The sequence below is a fragment of the Phyllostomus hastatus genome, unplaced genomic scaffold (assembly GCF_019186645.2).
Source record: "Phyllostomus hastatus isolate PE091 unplaced genomic scaffold, TTU_PhHast_1.1 phas_scaffold_21, whole genome shotgun sequence".
NCBI lineage: Eukaryota > Metazoa > Chordata > Mammalia > Chiroptera > Phyllostomidae > Phyllostomus > Phyllostomus hastatus.
The window spans coordinates 12811656-12820675 of NW_025334017.1; positions in this window are offsets into that span (position 1 = coordinate 12811656).

The window sequence follows — 9020 nt, forward strand, 5'->3', positions numbered from 1 at the left end:
ATATTATCATTTTTAGTTCACAGAACAGGAAACTGAGGAACATCAATTAAGGCACCAACCAACTTACTATAATCATGGAGCTAAAAAGTAGTAAATCTGGCCAAACCCAAATAAAGACACTACAAAAAAAGTATAGGCCAATATTCTTGATGAATGCAGATGCTAAAATGCTCAACAAACATTAGCGAACTGCATCCAGCAACGCATTATAAAGACCATACACCATGATCAGTCATGGGATTTATTTCAGAGATGCAATGTTGGTACAATATCTGCAAATCAATAAACATGATATGCCACATAAACAAAATGAAGAATAAAAATCACATAATAATCTCAATAGATGAACAAAAAGCATTTGATAAAATCCATTTACAATAAAAACGCTCAGCAAAGTGGGAATAGAGGAACATAATACAATAAAAGCCACATATGACAACCCACAGCTAGCATCACACTCAATGGGCAAAAACTTTATATTTCCCTTAAGATCAGGAAAAAGACATGGGTGTCTGCTTTCTGCACTCTTACTCAGCACAGTGCTGGAAGTCCAAGCAACATAAGTCAGACAAGAAATAAAAATAAAAGGCATCCAAATTGGGAAAAAAGTAAAACTGTCATTATTTACAGATGACATGATAGTGTACATAGAGAACTCTAAAGATTCCACCAAAAGCTACTAGAACTGATCAATGAATTCACTAAAGTAGCAGGATACAAGATAAATATCCAGAAAGAAGTTACATTTTTATACACCAATAAAAACTATCAGAAAGGGAAACTAAGAAAACAATCCCATTTACAATTGCATCAAAAACATACATAGGAATAAATGAATACAAGGATATAAAAGACTTGTACTAGGGAAATTGTAAGATGCTGAATAAAGAAATTGAGGAAGATACAAATACATGTAAGCATATACCATGATCATGGATAGGAAGAATTAGCATCTTTGAAATGTCCATACTACCCCAAGCAATCTATAGATGCAATGCAATTCCTACCAGTATAGCAATGGTATATTTCACAGATATAGAAGAAATATTCCAAAAATTTATATGGAACAGAAATAGACCCCAAATAGCCATAGCAATCTTGAAAAAGAACAAAGCTAAAGAAATTATGCTACCTGATATCAAACTAAACTACAAGGCCATAATAATTAAAACTGCATGGTACTGGCAAAAAAAACAGACATATAGATTAATGAAAAAATATATACAGCCCAGAAATAAACCCATGCCTTTATCGTCAATTAATATTTAACAAAAGAGGCAAAAACAAATAATGCGATAAGATAGCTTATTCAGTAAATAGTGTTGGGAATATTAGACAGATATGTGCAAAAAATTAATCTAGACCACCTTCTTACACCATACACAAGAATAAACTCAAAATGGATGAAAGACTTAAATGTTAGACTTGGAATCATAAAAATCTTACAAGAAAACATAAGTAGTAAAATCTCAAACATTTCTCATAGCAATATTTTTTCTGATTATCTCCTTAGGTGAGGGAAACAAACGAAAAAATAAACAAGTGGGACTACGTCAACCTAAAAAGTTTTTGGTAGCAAAGGATACCATAAACAAAATGAAAAGACAAGCCACTGAACAGGAGAACATATTCACCAATGATACATCTGATGCATCTGCGTTCTATAAAGAATGTACACAACTCAACACCAAACAAATGAACAATAGAATTAAAAAATGGGCTAAGGGACTGAATAGATACTTCTCCAAAGAAGACATACAGAGGGCCCATAGACATGTGGAAAGATGCTCCATGCCACTAAACTTCAGAGAGACGTAAATTAGAAACACGATGAGATATCATCTCAAACCTGTCAGAATGGCTGCTATCAATAAATCAACAAACAACAAGTATAGTGTTGGCAAGGATGTGGAGAAATGGGAACACTTGTACACTGTTGGTGGGAATGCAGACTTGTGCAGCCACTGTGGAAAACAATATGGAGTTTCCTCAGAAAATTAAAATTTGAACTGCATTATGACACACCAACTTTACTTCTGGGAATATATCTGAAAAAACCCAAAATACTAATTCAAAATAACACATGCACCCCTATGTTCATTTACAACAGCCAGCATTTGAAAGTAACCCAAGTGCTCAAGAGTAGATGAGTGGATAAAAAAGCTGTTGTATATTTACACAATGAAATACTAGTCAGCTGCAATAAAGAAGGAAATCTTATCTTTCCTGACAGTATAGATGGGCCTGGAGATTATGCTAAATGAAATAATCCAGTCAGAGAAAGACAAATACCATATGATTTTACTTATATGTGTAATCTAATGAACAACATAAACAAACAAACAAAATATAAACAGACTCATAGATTCAGAGAACAGACTTACAGGTGTCTGAGTACAGGGGGTTTGGGGGGCTGGGTGAAATAAATGAAAGGATGAAGCAAGGAAAACCAACAAAAAACAAAACACATAGACACAGACAATGGTATGGTGATCACCAGAGGAAAGGGGGGTTGGGGGCAGGTAAAAGAATAAAGGGGGATAAAAGGGGATGGAAGGAGACTTGACTTGGGGTGGTGAACACATCATATAATATACAGATGATATAGAATAACAATTTTATCAACCAGTAAATGCAATACAAATTTAAAAATAAGTGAGGAAGGAAAAAAGAAAGGGAGGAAGGAAAAAAGAAAGGAAGGAAGAAAAACTTTCAAAAAAAGAAAGTGGTACGTCTGGAATTAAAACCTATACTATATTATATGACTCCACATAAACAGGATGCTGAATATTTAACCACTGTGTTAAACTGCCACTGGGCAACTGCATTCAGGTTCCTCTTTTTCTAGCCCTTTAGGATGGCATGAGACATAAACATGTTCAGTGGCCATCTACAGCTAAATAGGGGGTTGGTGGGAATGGCTCCTGCCATTTCTCAGTGTGGCACAGGCCTTTGGTTATTGCTGAGCCAATGCAGGGTCAACTCCATTGTCTTCTGTCTGGTTTTTTGAGATTCTGGAAAGGACATTTATGTTAGAAATAATAATCCCTATCTACCCTGTCTGCTGAGCTTTTCCTCTATTTATTTTCATTTCAAACACAGTCCAGGGAAGGTGATACTTCCCAGAATACAGCAATCACCATCAGCCCCCTTCATTCTTCTTCCTGCCTTGAACACTTTCTGAGGATGGAGTTGCTCAACTGGTTTAGAAAGAAGAGCTTAGAAAGTAAACAATAGCACTCTGGCCACCTCCAAAAGCAATGTCTGTGCAAAGTGAAATAACAGGGCACTGAGCCTGGACTTCTGCCTTGTAGGAAAGATGGGGGAAGAAGTTTTATGACTTTCCTTCAGTTGAGCAAGATTTGTTCCATGAGACAGGAAACATGGACAACCACACACTCTTGCCTTCAGATGTGGCCCATGGCTGTTCCCAGGCCATTGGGCAATGCTGGGAGGTAGGTTAAGAGAGCTCTTGGGCACTAAAACACAGGTGTTTGTCTTGTTTCTGAGGAAAGCAGGCAAGTGAATGAACAGATAGTCTACTGTGATGAGTACAATAATGGAGATAATAGCACATGGCACTAGGGAGACACAGAAGAGAAGTAGGTAACTCCACTGCTTAGACAGTGTTTTCTAAGAGAAAAAAAACAAGTCACTGGATGGTTGCTGGCTGGTATATTGCAGGCATTTATGCAAGATCTAATCTAGGTTCATAGACATGAATGTGATTCCAAGAAGGAAAATGAAAAAAGAAGGACCTTGGTCAGTTCATGTAGAAGGAAGATGGAAGAGTAAAATTTAAACCACAGCACATAGAAATGTAAGCAGCAATAACTTTGGATTCTCATCCTGGTCCTCTTACTACTCAATGTATACAGCAAGTTAAATCCCATTTCAGGACCACATTCCTCAGCCATAAAGCAACATGGGTAGACCAGACGGACTTCAAAGACCGTTCTCTGGTGCTCTCTGGGTTTGTGTTGTAATGGTACTAAGCAATGACACAAGGTAGCTCCAGTGAAATAGTCACAGTCAAAAGTAAGGAAGTGGTCCCCAACGATGACAGGTCCCTTAAGGAAGCATATTATAGATGCCAGAGCTTAGAAATAATAGATGTTGGGTATAAATATAAATGTGAAGCCTCAGCCCCAGGTCACACCAAAAGTAAATAAAATTAATTTTTCCTAAGCGAAAAAATGCTTAATTCCAAAAGGAAAACAATAAATTTGTAAATAAAATAGAATGAAAAAGAATAAAATAAACAGTTCTCAGCAACCACATGTTTGCAAGGCAGCTGTTTATAAAAGCTTAGACTTTTAATTGATTATCTCATTGAGATGGCTAGTCTTTTGAAAAGTTACATCAAATAGTCTGAAAGTGAATCCAGATGTAGTGGCTTCATTGACATTATTGGCAATGTATGAACAAATGGAAGACAGATCATTTCATTAAAAATACCTAGAATCTGATTTGAGTTTGAAGTATCTGAAACAATTTTAGTGTCAAATGCATGATAGATAAATTATAAGGGCAATTAGTCTGCTTGTAATAGTGAAGGAGTACATTGGCATTATAGCTAATCATTGAAGATCGGATATTTTTATGTGATAAATCACTTTTGCAGGGTTAATTGACTACTTCTTCTAAAATAGAGTAGAAATGTGTAAAATTGTCATGAGTGGAAACTCTTATAAGTATGTTACAATAGGTCTTTGTTTACAGAGACAAAAAGATTATGAGACATCACAGTAATTGGAGAGAGCATTTAATTATAGATATTTTCACTATAATTTTAGAGGAAATACCACACAATTACATAAACACTGAATATAATATTTTTAATTTGCATAGTATGTGGTTAGCTCTATACTCTAAAATAAACCAAAACCATAATTATCTATACTTTTGAAGTTAATACCTTATCTTTTCAACAAATACAACTGTCTATTATTTTATTTGTAAATATATAAAGCATATCAACACTTTTGAGCCACTAATATATGGGGATTTCTTGAGAATAATTATTTATATTTCCTTATCCTTTTGAAGATATCTATATAATTTTTCCTGGTAAATATTTTAGAACATAATTGACAACAGTTTTTTTAAATTTCATGTTTTAAAATTGTATCTAAAATTCTATGTGGAATCTATAAGGCTTATTTCAAGAATTTTCCTTTCTGCTTTGAAGCCTAATTGATACGTTTATGCTCCCTCACAATTTTATGCACAATGAAGGGGTTTTCGGTTCAGTGTCCATTGCCAGGATAATTTTACACTATTTTTCTATAATATAATTTTTATATCTGCCAGATCAAAGAATTGATTTACTTACATGAATCTTCTACAACATACAGGGGATCTTTGGAAGAAGGAGGAATATTTTTTAGCCTAAGTAAAAGAGTGCCTTGGGATTGCAGTGCATTTAATTAAAAAAAAAACCTAAATTACCTTAATAAATTTGCATTGATCCTCTACTCTGACCAAGGCGGAGGGATTTACACAAGAGCTGGAGTGAACTCTGCCTTCAGAGATTTTACACATTCTGCAGGGAGATAAGACACATGCACCATCAAATAGGATGGAAAACAAGATAGAAAGAGAAAAGTTTTATAACCGAGAAATGAACAAATTCTGAAAAGCTGAAACTGTAAAAAACGCTGAGAGACAAGAAACAAAGGGGTTTAAGCCTCTCCCACCCTCTCATTAATTGTCTCACTCAGCAAAGTCCTGTTGGCTTCCTTTTCACTGAGGAAACCGAAGCAATCACAGGAGAACTTCTGTTAGATACCGCGACCACTTCTCACTGCCCTGCAGCAGGCCTCAACTCCACTTATCACAGGTGACCTGGTGACCTGGATCTCAAGCCAAGGTCAGTGACTCCATTTGCTGTCTACATCCCACACCCTCTTTCCTTACAAGAACGTTTGGGGAGGAGTTATCCCCTCTGCCTCCTGCATGGAGTCTTCCCTCTCTTTGGATCATACTCAGCAGCACTCAAACATCTGTAATTTCCTTTTATGCATTATATTAAAAAGTGAACCTCTTGACCTTATTTCCCTCTCCAGGTAAAAACATATATCTCCCTTTCTTCACTTTATAATCCTCCTTCAAATAATTACCTCTATTTGCTACCTCCTAAAGAATTTTGAACATACTCTTAGTCATATTTTTTCCTTCACAACCCAGCAATTTTTTTGTCACTGAGGATATTAAGGATATCTTTTTTGATGCACATCTTTTCGGTCTTCATCTGAATCATCTGTCACTTATTAGCTGCAACAGACACAGCTGCTCATTCCTACTTGAGGCCCTTGCTTTATTTTGGCTCCCAGGAGATCACAGTCACCTGGTTTCCCTCCTAACATTCTCTCCTCTCCTTAGCATCCTATCTCCTGACCTCCCTTGGGTCTATTGTCATTGCTGTCCATGCCCACCTCTCTGACGGTCTCATCCAATCATGTAACTTTAAAGTTGGTCCTCAGGTTGATAACGCCAGCCTCTGACCTCTCCATCATTCAACTGTTCACTTACTGGGACTGCCAGATTTATCAAATAAAAACAGAGGACAACTAGTAAAATAAGAATTTCAGGCAAAAATAGTTTATAGAATAAGTATGTACCATGAAATATTTGTTTTGTATTTATCTAAACATAGTTTTTGCATTTTTCTGAAGTTTTAACTTAACTGGGTGTCCTGTATTTTATCTGACACCCTACCACCCAGTATCTCCGTATCTCCACTTTGGTGCTGAGAGGCATCTCAGATAGAAGATATCCAAAACCAAGCTCCTGACATCCCCTCCCACCCAGCTCACAGTGAAGCAGTCCTCGCCTCTGGGAATGGCAGCCCCACTCTTCTAACTGTTCAAACCAAAATCACTGCAGCCGTCTTGATGCCTTTTCCTCACATCACAGCTAATGTATCGTTGTATTCTGTTGGGTCTAACCTCAAATGCTGCACATTCAGAATCGGACCTTTTCTCATGGCCAAGGTGTCTTCCTCTCTCTTGCCTCCTACTAGGTATCCCTGCTTCTGCCTCTGTCCCCCTTCAGTTTGTTTTCAAAGCAGCCACCAGAATACATAAATAGATGGATAGGAGTGGTGTCTATACAAAGCAAGCGATTGTTTTAAAAGATAACAAAAACCTTGGATGAAAAACCTTTAGAATTAAAGAAATACATACTTGACTCACCTATTAGGAGAACCTAATCAACAAAACAAACAAGAGAGAAAAATAGAACCGGAGACATGGAAACAAAGAACAAACTGACAGTGACCAGAGGGGACTAGGAAGGAGGACAATGGGAAAGGGTCACATAAAAGAACTTGTGTAAAGGGCCGATGGACAAAGACAACTGGGTGGGGGAAGGTTGAATATGGAAAGTGGAAGGGTGGGTAGGGCAGGGGAGAGTAAAGGGGGAAAATGGGGACAACTGTCACTGAACAACAATGAAAAAATTAATACAAAAAATATTTTTTTTAAAAAAGAAATACAGACTTGAATCTTGTCCAGGTTGTTTTAAATAACTTTTTTTTTAACAAGGAAAACTCTGCTTCCCACTAAAGGTTTTCCTTCCAAGGTTGATAGGAAGGTAAGCCACTTTAATGTGGTCCACATTTGTGTCCCTGAAGCTGTTATACTGAAGGGAAAATGACAAAGCATCCTGGTAGCAGAGCCAAAGGTTGAACTATTAAGAAGGTTTAAGAAATTTAAAAGACCAATAATTCAAATAGCTATTATGTGGCTGTTTTTCTCCTGTTTTCTAAAAAATAATCATAGATGACATTTACTGACAATTTGCTGTGTACCAGGCCTTGATCTACGGCTTTTACATGAGCCTGGATGACTCTAACACATTTATACATAAACAACAGAAAGGTTAAGTGACTCGCCTGGGTCCAGCAGTACAGCTTTGGAGTCCAGCACACTACATGTAACTCAGGCATATCCGAGACTACTTCACCTTACTTACATAGAATCTTCTGGAAGCCAGAGAGACAGTGAACATGTCCATGTTTTAGTTATTGGGAGTTTATTTTTTTAAAGCCATTTTCAGCACGGCTTCTTCTTTATATCCTTAGTTATAGGAGTTCTGTTCTGTTCGTCTTCAGGTGGTTCTCAAGGGTGGTTGTTTTGTAACTTAGTTGTAATTGTGATGCGGTCATGAAGGAGGCAAGCTCAGTGTTTACGTACTCTGCTATCATGACCTTGACCAGAAATCTGGAGTTCTCTCTTTCCTTAAAAATTCCTTCTGCAATAGTTTACTTCTGACCTGATGTCATCATTAAAAATATGTCATTAACCCTGAAAATATAAACTGGATATTAAAATTCACATACCAATACATGCACATACATTCTCAGAGTTTAAAAGGACTGTTACGTTGATATCTGCCGTCCCAACCTGCAGAGATATGCTTGGAAGATTAGAACTTAGTAATTAGCTTTCCTGTAACTCCTTGAAATTATGTTGCTTAAACAATGCAACTGTATTCTGAAACCCAACAGTTATTACTGATGAGTTAAACACCATGGCTTAGTATTATTAGGGGGTCTCTCATGTGGTGCTTAGGAGGATTACGTAGCTATCCTGTATCTCTTTTGGAATCCCACAGAACCAAGAAGAAGGTTGGCAGGAACCCATGTTGGAATCTATCCAGAGGAGCGCTACATTCCTCACGTCGTTTACTGGCCACACAAGGGGGAGTTTTCCAACCTAAACAAAGACATTAAGGAAAAGTTTTAATCAGCAATGGTGAGTCAGCACCTCTGGAGATTAATCCTGACTGTGCTTATCATCTGGCCATAGGAAATTTCACCTTTACTTAGGGCCCCTGGATTTCTCCGTGGGAGTAGCTCATGAAGTTATTCGTGGATCATGTCACGTGTGACAATAGAAGACAGTGCTGGTAGCCACATGGGCTTTTGGCCTCACTCTCAGACAGGATTTGTTTATTTTTAATGAAAGAAACTGGACTGAGTAAAGCTGGTTCCTTTGGATTGAATTTCACCCAGG